This window comes from Triticum dicoccoides, chromosome 5B (assembly GCF_002162155.2).
Source record: "Triticum dicoccoides isolate Atlit2015 ecotype Zavitan chromosome 5B, WEW_v2.0, whole genome shotgun sequence".
Classification (NCBI taxonomy): domain Eukaryota; kingdom Viridiplantae; phylum Streptophyta; class Magnoliopsida; order Poales; family Poaceae; genus Triticum; species Triticum dicoccoides.
Genome location: NC_041389.1, coordinates 239238128 through 239252230, shown reverse-complemented (window position 1 = coordinate 239252230; position 14103 = coordinate 239238128). Strand labels below are relative to the sequence as shown.

Sequence of the window (14103 nt, the reverse complement as noted above, 5' to 3'; positions counted from 1 at the left end):
GGGAACCTTCCTTCTTTTGAGAAAGAAACAGAGAAATAAAGTAATGATATGGAGCTTTACGGCTCGTTATCGCTTATCGGGGTCTGGTGCTGCACAAAGTGTCAGATAACATATGCGAAAAAGGATTACAGCATAAAAAAACTGACAAGATGTGCGGGGCACGTGAACTTTACTGGTGCACGGGGTCTGCGCCCGGCTTTGTACAAAGGATTACATGTAACAGCGGCAAGACTTGTACAAAAGGTGGTTGCCGGAAAATCTTCCGGCAACCGCACCCTACGGGTAAAACTTACAAAGATGTTCGATGTTCCAGGAGTTGCTCACCGGAATGCCATCTTCGGTCTCAAGGCGGGCAGCGCCGGGCCTAGTGACTTGTTTCACCCGATAAGGGCCTTCCCACTTCGGCGTCAACTTGTTGGAATTCTTGGCGGACTGAACACGCCGAAGAACAAGGTCGCCTTCCTCGAAGCTTCTGGCTTTAACTTTGCGGCTATGGTAGCGACGCAAAGCTTGCTGGTAGCGAGCGGCTCGCACAGCAGCCTGAAGACGGTCTTCCTCAAGGAGCAGCGCATCATCTTGCCGCAGCTGCTCTTGCTCGAGCTCATCATAAGCGAGCACTCGAGGTGACCCGTAAACGAGTTCCGTGGGGAGAACTGCCTCTGCTCCGTAGACTAGAGCGAAAGGTGTCTGGTAAGTGGCTCGATTTGGCGTCGTCCTGATCGACCAAAGAACCACCGGCAGCTCCTCGATCCGGTTTCTTCCGCACTTGTGCAGCCTGTCAAAAGTTCTGGTCTTGAGGCCTCGCAGCACTTCAGGATTTGCCCTCTCCGCTTGACCGTTGCTTCTCGGATGAGCAACAGAAGCGAAGCAGACCTTGGCGCCAAGATCTTGGACGTACTGCATGAAGGTGCGGCTCGTAAATTGTGTGCCATTGTCGGTGATGATCCTGTTAGGGATCCCGAAACGGCAAACAATCGACCTGAAGAACTTGACTGCTGACTGTGCTGTCACCTTCCTCACTGGTTCCACTTCCGGCCACTTTGTGAACTTGTCGATGGCGACGTACAAGAACTCAAAGCCCCCGACAGCTCGGGGAAAGGGGCCGAGGATGTCGAGCCCCCAGACCGAAAATGGCCAGGATAAAGGGATCGTCTAGAGAGCTTGAGCTGGCTGGTGTATCTGTTTGGAATGGAACTGGCACGCTTCACACTTGGTTACTTGTGCAGTTGCATCCTGGAGGGCTGTCGGCCAGAAGAAACCTTGTTGGAACGCTTTGCCGGCAAGTGCTCTTGCGCCAATGTGGTGACCACATATGCCTCCATGTATCTCTGCCAATAGCTGTTGTCCATCTTCCCGGCAAATGCACTTCAATTTCACACCGTTGAGTCTTATTCTGTACAGTGTGTTGTCGACAAACTTGTACATACTTGACTGCCGGGTTACTCTTTCCGCTTCTTCTTGCTCTTCGGGAAGTTCTCCTGTCTGAAGGAAACGGACAATCTACTGCACCCATGCTGGAGCTTGCGGCTCGACAACAAGAGCTAAAGGCATATCTGTTGCTGTGGGAACATCCGCTTCTACGGCAAGAACCTGCGGTTCGGCCGGAGCGTGATGTTCCCCGACAAGCTTGCCGGAGCAAAACTTGTCGGGAGCGTTTGCTTCAACGGAACAAACCGAGAGGTTCGCCGGAGCAGACTGCTCCTCAGCACTCTTGGCGTCGATCTTGGGGACCTTCTTGGCGGCGGCTTCGGGAACCTCTGCCGGTAAGTAGTCACCGGAAACCAACTTTCTCTTCTTACTTTGTCCAGTCGACGATGTTACGGATGGTTGAGTCAGCTTGAGCACAAAAATCCCTGGTTCCACAGGTAACTTTAGTGCTGCGCCCTTTGACAGACCGTCAGCAATATCGTTCTGAGCTCGTGGAACGTGCTCCATTTGCAGGCCGTCAAAGTGTGCTTCTAGCTTCCTTACTTCATCAACATATGCTTCCATCAATGGACTCTGATAGCTTTTGTTTACTTGGCGGACGACCAACTGCGAGTCACCCCTGACAATGAGCTTGTTGATCCCAAGGTCTGCTGCGATTCTGAGGCCGGCAAGCAAACCCTCATACTCTGCGGTATTGTTCGTTGCTTGCTCCTTGGGAAAATGCATCTGAACTACGTACTTGAGGTGCTCTCCGGTGGGTGCGATAAGCAGCACGCCGGCACCGGCGCCTTGCAGCGAGAAGGCACCATCAAAGTACATCAACCATTCTTTGCTTGCCTCTTCGATGGGGATGCTCGTTTCTGGAGTTTCTTCATCTGGTGTTGGCGTCCACTCCGCTATGAATTCTGCCAACGCTCTGCTCTGTATAGTTGAAGTACTCTCAAACTTGAGGCCAAAGCTTGACAGTTCCAGTGCCCACTCGACAATCCTGCCTGTTGCTTCTGGATTTTGTAATATCCTCTTCAACGGAAAGCGAGTGACCACTGTTATCTCATGTGCCTGGAAGTAATGGCGCAGCTTTCTCGAGGCCATGAGAAGGCCGAAAAGCAACTTCTACACACCAGAATACCTTGACCTAGCCCCCTGCAGGAGGGAACTGACAAAGTAAACTGGGCGCTGCACCATTTTCTTCTGTGTCTCCTCGTGCATCTGCGCAGATCCATCTTTGTCGGGGCCAGAGCTTGTCGGAGAAGCCCCCTGCTTGTCGCTGGATTCACTTTCCGCGGTTGCTGGCTCATCGTCCGCCTCTCTCTCCGCTACTAACGCAGCACTAACCACCTGATTGGTTGCTGCTAGATACAGCAGCAACTTCTCTTGTGGCTTAGGTGCGACAAGTATTGGAGTGGAGGACAGGTACCTCTTCAAGTCCTGCAGCGCAGCCTTCGCTTCCGGAGTCCATTTCATCGGACCTGCCTTTTTCAATATTTTGAAAAACGGCAAGGCGCGCTCCGCGGACTTAGAGATAAACCTGCTGAGAGCAGCCACGCAACCGGCAAACTTTCGTACATCCTTGACGCGCTTTGGTGCTTCAATCTGCTCGATGGCTTTGATCTTGTCGGGATTGGCTTCAATCCCCCGCTGTGACACAAAGAACCCGAGAAGCTTGCCGGAAGGGACTCCAAATACGCACTTCTCAGGATTGAGCTTGAGATTGACCTTGCGCAGATTTGCAAAAGTTTCATCCAGATCTTGAATCAGAGTAGCCTTGTCCTTGCTCTTGACCACTATATCATCCATGTAGGCTTCCACATTTCTGTGCATTTGCGGCTCAAAAGCATGGTGGACTACCCTTGCGAATGTTAAACCAACATTCTTCAAACCGAAAGGCATCCGTACAAAGCAGTACGTGCCACACGGGGTGATAAATGCGGTTTTCTCTTCATCCTCTTCTGCCATGAAGACCTGATGATATCCTGAGTATGCATCAAGAAATGAAAGCAAATCACATCCGACTGTGGAGTCAACAATCTGGTCAATACGCGGCAAGGGAAATGGGTCTTTGGGACAAGCTTTATTAACATCAGTGAAGTCAATACAAAGTCTCCATTTCCCGTTAGCCTTGCGCACAACAACAGGATTGGCCAACCACGTGGGATGGAGCACTCCTCTGACAAGGCCTGCTGCTTCCAACTTCTTCATTTCTTCTGCAATGAATTCTTGGCGCTCTACTGCCTGCTTCCTGACTCTCTGCTTGACGGGCCGCGCATGAGGACAAACGGCTAAGTGGTGCTCAATCACTTTCCTGGAACACTAGGGATGTCAGACGGTTGCCATGCAAACACGTCGACATTCGCCCGCAGGAAAGCAACGAGCGCGCTTTCCTATTTGGGGTCGAGAGTGGCACTGATGGTAAAGGTACCACCAGTGCCGTCCTCCTTGGCGGACACCTTCTTGGTCTCTAGTGGAGCTGCCATCGTCCTCTTATACTTGCCGGTGGAGCTCGATGGTGCGTCCTCGACGGTAGCGCAGCACTCCGAAGAGGTGCGCTTGCCGGAGTGGGCATCAGAGCTCTTGCCGGACTTGGTCTTCTTCTTCCCCCCGGGAGCTTCAGCGGCAAGTGTCCTGCGTTCTGCTGTGGCTGTTGCTTCCCGGTAGATCTTGTCGGCGCAGATAAGGGCATCTTTCTTGTCGCCAGGGACAGAAATGACACTTATCGGGCCTGGCATCTTTAGCATGTTGTATGCATAGTGAGAGGCTGCCATGAACTTGGCGAGTGCTGGACGGCCAAGGATTCCATTGTAGGGTAATGGAAAGTCAGCAACATCAAACGTGACCCTCTCAGTCCTGAAGTTCAGCTCGCTGCCAAATGTGACCGGCAGCGTGATCTTTCCCTTCGGCTTGCTCCTTCCCGGGCTGATTCCTTGAAATGTGCTGGTCTCTTCGAGCTCGCTGTCAGGGATCTGGAGTTTCTGGAGGACCGCGGAGGACATCAGGTTCAAGCCGGCCCCGCCGTCAACTAGCATCTTCGTGACCTTGAGGTTGCGGATAGTTGGAGAAACCAACATTGGCAAGCACCCGACCGCAGTTACGCGATCAGGATGGTCCTCAATATCGAAGATGATAGGCGTGCTGGACCATTTCAGGGGCTTGCGTGACTCTATGGATGGCTCTGCTGCATTCACTTCCCGCATCCACTGCTTGAGTTGGCGGTGCGAAGTATGCAGAGAGGCGCCACCGTCAACGCATAAGACCTCTGTGGCTTTCTGAAACTCCTGCTCGTCGGCCTCGTCATCATCCATGTCTTCGTCGTCGTCGTCATCTTCATCCTTGTCGCGGCCGCGGGAAGGTCTGTCTCCTTGCCGCTGCTTGGCCTTGCCGCGGCGTCCCCCCCCCCCCGGCCAGGGCGTTTCTTGCCGGCTCCTCCAGCACCTTCCTGGGCCTTCTCCTTGTCGCGCCGCTCGTACTCAGCTTTCTGTTGCTCAACAAGCTGTTCGACTTTCTTGCAGTTCTGGAGATCATGGCCCTTGGTGCGGTGAATCATACAATACTGCTTGCCGGAGCTGTCCTGCTTGTCGGCGGCCGCCACAGGCTGGGCCTCCCTGTCGGAGCCACCAGCTTTAGCTTCCTTGGTGCCACCTCCGTTGCCGGTCTGCTCGACAGCTAGCACTTCCTTGCCCTTTTTCCTTCTGTTGTTTCGCCGCCGGCCTTTCCTTGCCGGGGCGGCATCTTCACTATCGGATCCTCCTGCTCCTGTATTCTCTCCGGGGAGTCTTCTCCCCTCTTCAGCGCGTGCACACTTGTCGGCCAAGGCGTAAAGCTCGCTGACGTCTCTGATCTTACACATCGCCATTTCCTCCCTCATTCTGTGGTTCCGCACATTCTGATGGAATGCACTGATGATCGCGGCAGGGTGGACGTCTGGGATGTTGTGTTGTACACGGCTGAATCTCTGAATGTACTTGCGCAGTGGCTCTCCTTCCTTTTGGGTAAGCAGATGAAGATCGCTCTCTTGGCCATGTGGCTTGTGACCGCCTGTGAAGGCGCCGACAAACTGATGGCATAGATCTGCCCAAGAGGAGATGGAGTTGTCCGGCAAGTGCATGAGCCAGGACCTGACGTTGGGCTTGAGCACCAGCGGGAAGTAGTTGGCAAGGATCTTGTCGTCCCGCCCCCCGGCAGCCTGCACCGCGATGGTGTAGATGCTGAGGAACTCTGACGGATGCGTCTTGCCGTCGTACTTCTCCGGTACGTCTGGCTTGAAGTTCTTTGTGCTGGGCCACTGGACTTGCCGCAGCTCACGAGTGAACGCAGGAGAACCTACCGCGTACGGCAAGTCGCCTGGTTCCCCTGGCGCATGCATGTCAACAGAGGGCCCAGCGCACTTGTCGGATTGACGTCGCGCTTCTCTTCGGCGCTCGATGCGAGTACGAGCGTCCTCTTGTTGCCGTTCGTGGAGAACTTGGCGCTGGTCGCGACAAGCTCGTGGGTCTGACGACGCGGTGGAGCCGCTGTCGGGGTGGACTCGGCGAGTCGGCGATTTTGGCCTTCGTAGTGGAGAGTGCATGGAAGTCGCACCTCCCCCGGTCTTGTTGCCATCGGCTTGTGTCCGGCAGTCTGGCCACGGCAGCGAGGTGCTTGGTTGCCGCGTAGTGTCACCGTTGGCGAGGCCGATGAGGCTCTGGATAGTGGCCCTCCACTCGTCGGTCTTGTCCGCCGTCGGAGGGTAGTCTAGGAGCAGTTGAGCTCGCGCCAAGGCTTCTGCTGGAGTGGTGGGCGGCAGAGGTGAACGGTGCGAGGAGCGGGATATGCTCGGACTCCTAACCACGTTAGAAGGAGCAGTGTCCCGTCCAGGCGACCGTACTTCGCTCGAGCCAGCATGCTGACGCGCATGCTGGTCTTGGACGCCACGAGAACCACCAGCTTGATCTTGGCCCAACGGACGTATGGCGCTGCGAACGCCATGACGCTGCTGGTCCCGCGCCTCCTGAGATGGGCGCGGTGTGCGCATGGACGCCGAGGTCTGTGCCGCCTTGTCCTTGGACTTGGCCGCACTGAGAGCTCCCTCGTCGACGCCCATTCTTCTGCCGGCGTCCACTCCACCACCCGTTTGCTCCGGAGGCGGTGAAAGCGACGCAGATGGAACAGCTGCCTCCGAGTCTTTCTTCTTCGGTGGCATATCGATGAAGACGATGAAGATTTAGATCGCGTGCATGCCGGACCGGGTTCACACAATCTCGAGGCCCCCTACCTGGCGCGTCAAAGATGTCGGGGAAACTGATCCACGAACACCTATGGGGACCGGGCCCCTTTCGGTTCGGAGGGGGGCGGAGGTCGCACAAAGAGCGGATCGAGGCAGTACACGCGAGCAGTTTACCCAGCTTCGGGCCGCACGGATGCGTAAAACCCTACTGCTGCTTGTCTGATTGTATTGAGTTCTTGCTCGGGAGTGATGGCCGCTACCAGACCGAGCGTGAGACTGTTCTTGGTGTTTTTGGATGAGCTGGACCTGAGCCGAACCCCCTTTCTACGTTGCGCATGGGCCTCCTTTTATACTCTCAAGGGGTAACCGACAGGTGGCAACGTAGACTAGAAGGGTAAAAATGGAAAAGAATTGCGGTAGGTGCAGCTACCGCTACTGTGGACACAGTGCACCCTACCTAACTCTGACGGCAGGGGACAAGGTCATTGAATGCCTGTCTAAGTTGCCTAAACAGTGCAAAAAGTGACCGCTAGGAGCGCCACCGTTTGCCACGATGGCCTTCTCTTCATCTCCGCTTGCCACCGCGTACCCCTGGCTGCACAGGCTCCCGCCACGCGCCCCTCAGAAAGCCTCACGGCGACACGCGGGCGGGTGCGCTGGAGCGCGGGTATGGAGTGGCAGCTGGTCCCCGGCAAGTACCTTGTCGGGGTCGTCGTCTTGTCGCGTCCGGAAGCTTGTCGCTCGCCGGACCTTGCCGGGACGTGCGGTGCATCGCGGCAAGTTTCTTGAAGTGTCGTGGTTGGCCTTCCCGGCAAGCTCCTCTTGCCGGGGCCTTGTCTCTTCCCGGCAAGCTCCTCTTGCCGGGGTCTTGTCTCTTCATCTTAAATGCTTTGTTCTTGAATGGCTCCAAAGGAACCCACGGAGGACTCTGGCGGTCGTCCGGCAAGCCTTGCCGCGGGGCGCTGCAACTGCCCGTGCACAAGTTCGGGATACTAAGGTACCCCTACTCTAGTACACCGACAACCTCGTATACTAAATCTCATACACCCATTCGACTATAGCAAGGGCAAAAGTGTAACTATGGCCAGCAGGTGGACACAGGCATGGAAACAATGGTCTCTAAATAAAAAAGGGCAACCTGGTGCATGTAGCTCCCGCTTGCGCAGGGTCCAGGGAAGGGTCCGACCACTTTGGGTCTATAGTATGCAGCCTTTCCCTACATTTCTGTAAGAGGCTGTTTCCAGGACTTGAACCCATGACCTCATGGTCACAAGGCAGCAGCTTTACCACTGCGCCAAGGCTCCCCTTCAAACAATGGTCTCTAAATATTGCGAAAAATTGTTACCCTATATACCACCAGCAATTTGAGATACTTGATGAGTCACTAGTCACATGGAACTCATGGACTCAGGAGCAGTTACAGATGGTCTTAGATATACGACCCATCACAGCAGGCATCTTGAGCGATAGTGCATTCTGGCTGACTCGCTGCTACTTGTTGTTCCTGTGGTGTGTTGAGCCTTACAACCCAGAGCGTGTCATGAGACAATTTGGTCTCTATCAGGAAATACCACCACCCTTTCCAAGATGTACCGACGAGGAAACCCATAAGTAAGATGTGACCTCCCTAAATAATTAGTGTCTCTTTTAATTTACTAAACTCACACTTTGTTACGTATTTTAGGCTAACCAATATGGGACGCGATTGGAGTTGTACGATTGGAGGGAATGCAACATTCAATGGGTACACAAGTGGGAAAATGAAGCGCTAGCAAATATAGTGCATCAACTTAGGTACATTTTATTTACATTATTTTATTACGATGACCATACGATGCATGATGCTTTGCTTTCATCACAACCGTTGATGTAATTATTTAATTTTGCAAACCGTACGATTGAAGTACAGCTCAAGCATACAAGCAGTGGTACTGCATCAGCACGCGTACTAGCCTGACCAGTTAACCACCTACGGTACCAACAAATCTCACACAGGAGGAGCAGATGCAGAGACAGATTGAGCTGCATGCAGCTTACTATCGTAACCAGCTGGTAATCACAAGTAACTTTTTCAGGCCCATCATTTCATGATCATTTCAACGAAATAACAACCAAATATTGTTCAGCTTGAAACTTGCAATGAAGTAGGGCAGACGGTGGCGGAAGGCATGCAGGCCTGGGGCCCAGCTCGCAAGTCATTCCACGAACGTCTTCAAGACTACGTGGCAACAAAATTTAGATGCGGTAGAGGCGACGACGTTGTCACTGGAGCATACAACATGTCGGTAGCGAGGTCAGCCAGACCGAATGCGGCGCCATCGTCCAGACCGAGCGAGGCACGTACAATCCATGGGCAGTGGGGGAGGGTTCGAGTACTACAACGACATTGCCACGACATGACTCATCTTTGCCACTGCATCGCTCTTCTTCGGTGCAAGTTCGTCAGAGGCAGACATCTCAGGACCATGGCACGGGCTTGGATTCGATGCCCGAGCAGACTCTTTCCCCGAACCCATATGTGTACACAGGATATGGCGCATACACCCAAGGTGAGGGATCTCAGCCGTATCTCTCCAAGCGAGGGATCTCCATGCCCGAGGAGACTCGTGTCCCAGAGATAAACCAGTACCATGTATAATGGCCAGACAGCACAGGCGAGGGATCTGATCAGGTAGTCATGTTTACATTTTAATGCATTTATAGTGATATCATATATTATCCTCTAACAGTTTGTTTACAATGTTTCTATGTGCAGGACATACCTGATCGTGCATGGGACGATGGACACCCAACGTGGCCTCAACACACGCATCCGGGGAGCATCACATGATCATGGCGACACGGCTAAAACATTAGTTTCAGAATTCTTCGGAGGGGACGTTATTAGCCCATCTTTTATCCCCGAGGAGTCACAACCATACGCCTACAATTACGCATCAGGTTTGCAACAAGGATACCAGACTCCACCACCTACGCCGGAGTCGCAGACACAGGAAGCCAAAGTGGAGTACGGCCGCGGTCTTCGTGTAACTCGACCACGTAATCGCTTGTCGCTTTCCGGTCCTAAGGAAAGGCTAGGTGGCCGTCATCGACTAGGGTGATTCATCTATCTACGTGTGCGACCCATTGTATCTACGTATATCAGTATCAGACTTTTCGATTTATGTAACAAACATCTATGTATGCTGAAATAAAGAGGCACCTGAATTCTAACATTAAATTCGAGAAATAAATACAACATCAGCAGTGTGTTGTATCGAATCACCTCTGGACCAGAATGACAAAAAAGACCCCCTCAGTTCCCGCGTGGCACCTGCCGCTACTGGACCAGTTGGCAACAATGTTTCCCGCCTATATCTCCCGCCATACTTTCGTGCTTCTGAGTTCCCGCGTATACCTCGCACCGCCCTTTCCTGCCTATATCTCCCGCCATACTTTCCTGCTTCTGAGTTCTCGCCTATTCTTCTCTTCTGAACCTATAAACCCCCTCCACACTAAGGTGGGTATGCACTTCAGTGTAGTCTCCTAGTCTCGTCAAGATGTCCGGTTATCCTTTTGATTGTAGTTTTCACCCTAGTATGTCCGAATGTTTTCTGCGTTTAGCCGCCAATTTCAAGAGAGACAATACAATAGTTCCATGGGATAAACTCATCAGTAGTGACACCCTCATGAATGAGCTGAGTTGCGCATTATCTAGGTGTGGGTGGCCTTCCAGGACCTTTGAGGAGATACAGAAAGAACTTCTCAGCTTGCATGGAAGATGGAAGAAGATACATCATAAGAGTGAATCAAACATGAGGTTTGCAGCAAAACATACTTTTTTATGGACTGCCGGTAGCGAGGACGAAGACGATATCTTCATGCCCAGCACCAAGGCCAAGACTACCACATCGTCGAAGGGCAAGAGTTCTGCATTGTCCAAGGGCAAGAGTTCTTCATCCTCGAAGGGCAAGAGTTCTGCATCAACTGAGGATGACGATGATGCCTTCATGTAGTTTCTAAGCTGTATTTTTTGTTTTTAAGTTCAGTTCTACCGTTTAATTCAGATGTACTTGCATTATTAGTTTGTACTATCTTATTGTAGGGCATTATGTTCTATCTTAATTTGATGTTGTAGTTGGTGCACGAGTTCGATAAGTAGTTTGTATTATTGAAGTGTTTTTGGGTGGGGGAGAAGGAAAGAAGGAAAATTGGCCGGAAAGAAAATGACGGAAATAATTTATGTCAGGAAAGAAAACGGCGGCAAGAAAATGCCACATTTTATTTCAAAACTATTTTTTTTCATTACGACACGGTACTATTGAAATAAAGCTACATTTAACTCGTGAAATATAGCTGCATTAAACTGCCGAAATTAAAATACAGATGATCGCGAAATTCAGAATACTACCACAGGTATCTACTGAGTCCAGCGTGCATATTTTCCTTTTCCATCGCCAGCTTCTTCTGCTGCCTTGGCCTCACGAGTCCATTTTTTCTTTCTCTGTCTCTCTGCCTCACGAGCCTTGGTGTCTCGTTTTATAGGCTTAGACGGCAAATGATGGCGAGAAAATAGACGCGAACAGATGAAATTTTAGGCGGGAAATATGCGTGATCCAAAACAGTGCATGCCTGATTGTTGTCGCGTCGGCCGCAACAATAGACTGAAGCAAAAGCAGCGCTGAGTGACTGATGCAGTCGCGTCCTCTGAAGTAAAAGCAGCGCTGAGTGATTGATGTGGTCGCGTCCGCTGAAGCAAAAGCCAACGGAGTGAGTGATTCCCATGGGCATACGAATCAGCGGTCATAAAAAAAAATATGGAGCGGATTCCCGCCAATGCAAACAACGGGATTCCTGCCAAAGCAAACAGCGTGATCTGCGTGCATGGGAATCAGTGCCATTCGGCACAGAAGAAACTGTCGGGCCGTGCTGCCGCCTCCTCTGTAGTGGCGGCATGGCCAAAGCCTCGGCCCGCGCGTAGCAGGAGCTGTCGGCCAGGGAGCAGCAGCCGCAGCGCTTGCCGCCTTGTACGATGGTGGCAGGGCCCACCTGGCCTGGCCCATTCCGTCCCAGCTCCTGGCGATGTAGAAAACACGTTCTACATAGGAGGCCGCCTGCAGGCATGGCGGCACGGCCCGCCGCCTCCAGTCGTGGCGGCAGGAGCCACGTGTCGCCTGCCGCCACGGCCGAGAGGGTCCTTTTTGACAATTCCAGTGGGCAGGGGGTCTCTTTCGACAAAAAATCGAAGTTGTTGTGGGTGATGGAGATATTGTTCAACTCCGATGGGATTTCTGGACTACCAGCCTCGATCGGGCTGCTTCACAACAACCCTTCCCGCAGTGGTATCCTGGAGCGTATGCCGACGTGCGATCGGTGGGGGCTCGTTACGGAGGACCCGACGAACCCGGGAGGCCGAACCCCTTCATGTTTCCAAGCGCCTTGGAGGACGCGGCAACGGGGAGCACGACAGGTGAAGAGGAGGGCGAAAAAGACTTCGAGGGCTCTTCCAGCACCTCGGCCAGAGACGCTTCCTCTCCGATCTGCCAGAAGCGTGCCTCGTCCTCCGCGGCCCCCAGCCCAGTTGTCCACGCCTGCCAACAACATCGTGCTGCCGGTGCCAGGTAAATGCTTTGTTTCGTTGACCGTTCGTAAACACGGTCTTGCTCACGGTTCCATCATGAAAGGCGATGCGGCGGAGGCGACCGCCTCCTTGTTCGGCAGGACCCCTAGGAGGGAGGCGATCGAGAGTTCAGCAGCCCCCAAGACCGGGTAGACTCATGTTTCTCGGGAGGGCATTGGCCCAAGCGTCTCATTCCATGTGGACCGGCTCAGGAGGTTATGGACCGCCAAAGACGAGTACGTAGATAATCCCTTGAAGGCATGAGAGATAGCCCGCGAGCCACCTCTAATTATTATTTTGTCGCACTCGCAGCTTATCATGGTTCGGTCGCTCGTCGAAGAGAGTGAAGCGAACGACGTCCAAGAAGGCAACCGACGAAGGTCCAAACATCGTCGCAGCGGCGGGGTACCGAAGTTGAAGACCGGCAGACGGGCCACCGGTCCGAGGGCGTAGCAGCGTCTCGGGAGCCGCCCAAGGTGGAACGGACCATTCTGCGGTGAGCGCACCTATGCAAGAGGCCGTTCCTTAGTGGCAACGGTCCTCGACGGCGATGTTGGAATGGACGTGGATGTCGGTCGAGACGTCCGGGAGGACCCGAAGGAGAGTCCCGTGGAGGACCTTCCGATCCCGGAGTCCCCTGTTATTGGGTTTACGCGTGTCAATAACCCTAGTGTCCAGGCCTCGGAGGCCCCCGTTGTTTGGTCTATGGGAGATCCTACTGCCTCTCCCGAGAATGCCCGGGAGGGAGCCATTGGTCTAGACGCACAAACCCTGCCCCCCTCCCCCGTCATTGGGTATGCGGAGGGCCCAGGGCTATTTCCAGCAGTACCTTAAGCAACGGTCTTTGCATCCTAGTAGCTCTGGCAGGGAGCCTTCCAAATGTCGCTCCCTCTACGGGAGAGCGCGACAGTCGGCCATATAGCATCGCACACCATGCGGCCACCTCCGTAGTGGAGGAGATCATCCGGAACTGCCTCATGCTGGCAGTTCAAACTGGGCCCTAGGGCCGGTACTTCATCTGGCGGGAGCTGTTTGCGCCGGTACACCCTCCAACAGATTTTTCCGTTCGATGTGCCGGGCAGTTGACCGTTTCGAGGCCAACCTGGCAGGCGAGAGGGCGGCTATGGCCCAGTGACGGGAAGCACTTGTCGGAGCATGGGAGGTATTCTTCGCCCAATCCATCCGTGCCGAGCGGGAGAACAAGGAGACCCGGGAGCAGGTGTCCCTAGCCCTGAAGGTGGCCAAGCCGATTCTTCAGATGAAGATCTTCAGATAATGCTACACCCTCCCGACATGCCAGCGCTTCTAGGCTCGGTGCATCTTTGATGTTACTAACAACAATTGCCGATGTCCCCATGTACTCTCCTGCTTCGTTCCTACAGAAAGCAGTGCCGCTTCTTACGTGCCATTACGAGCAAAGGCTCCATCCACGTTAATCTTCATGTGACCCAGCCTTGACCCCAGCCGCCTCTCCACGGTTTCTCTGGTTGGCTTTGGAATGGAGGTGTGCACAAAAATGTGGACCATTACTCGATTTGTACGTGTCATTCTTACGCAGGGGCCATGCTAATCTTCTCTGTATCATTTCAATTATATCGGATATCCCCGAAGGGCAAATTTTTTTGTGTTATTGCCTAATTTTTTTTGAGACAATCTCGTGATGCTTTATTTAAATTGCATCAGTGTTTACAGAGATAATGGATAGATTGCCGGGGTCCTAACCAAACATGGCGACCCACCCCTAGCTTCAAAACATGCTTCGCTAGATTGTGAGCTTCGAAATTCAAGCTCCTAAATTCATGTCCAATCTTACAAACTGCAAAAGAGACACTGTGCTCCATGATTTCATGTAGAATAGCACCATAGCTAGTTGGGT

The 14103-nt window shown here is 53.1% G+C and overlaps 1 non-coding gene across 1 annotated transcript; it reads right to left on the bottom strand.

Annotated features, from left to right (window-relative positions):
• Positions 1-13739: 13739 nt before the first annotated feature.
• Positions 13740-13843, bottom strand: LOC119313200. Its single transcript, XR_005151581.1, has one exon. It is a non-coding gene; the product is annotated as a U6 spliceosomal RNA (small nuclear RNA).
• Positions 13844-14103: the final 260 nt, after the last annotated feature.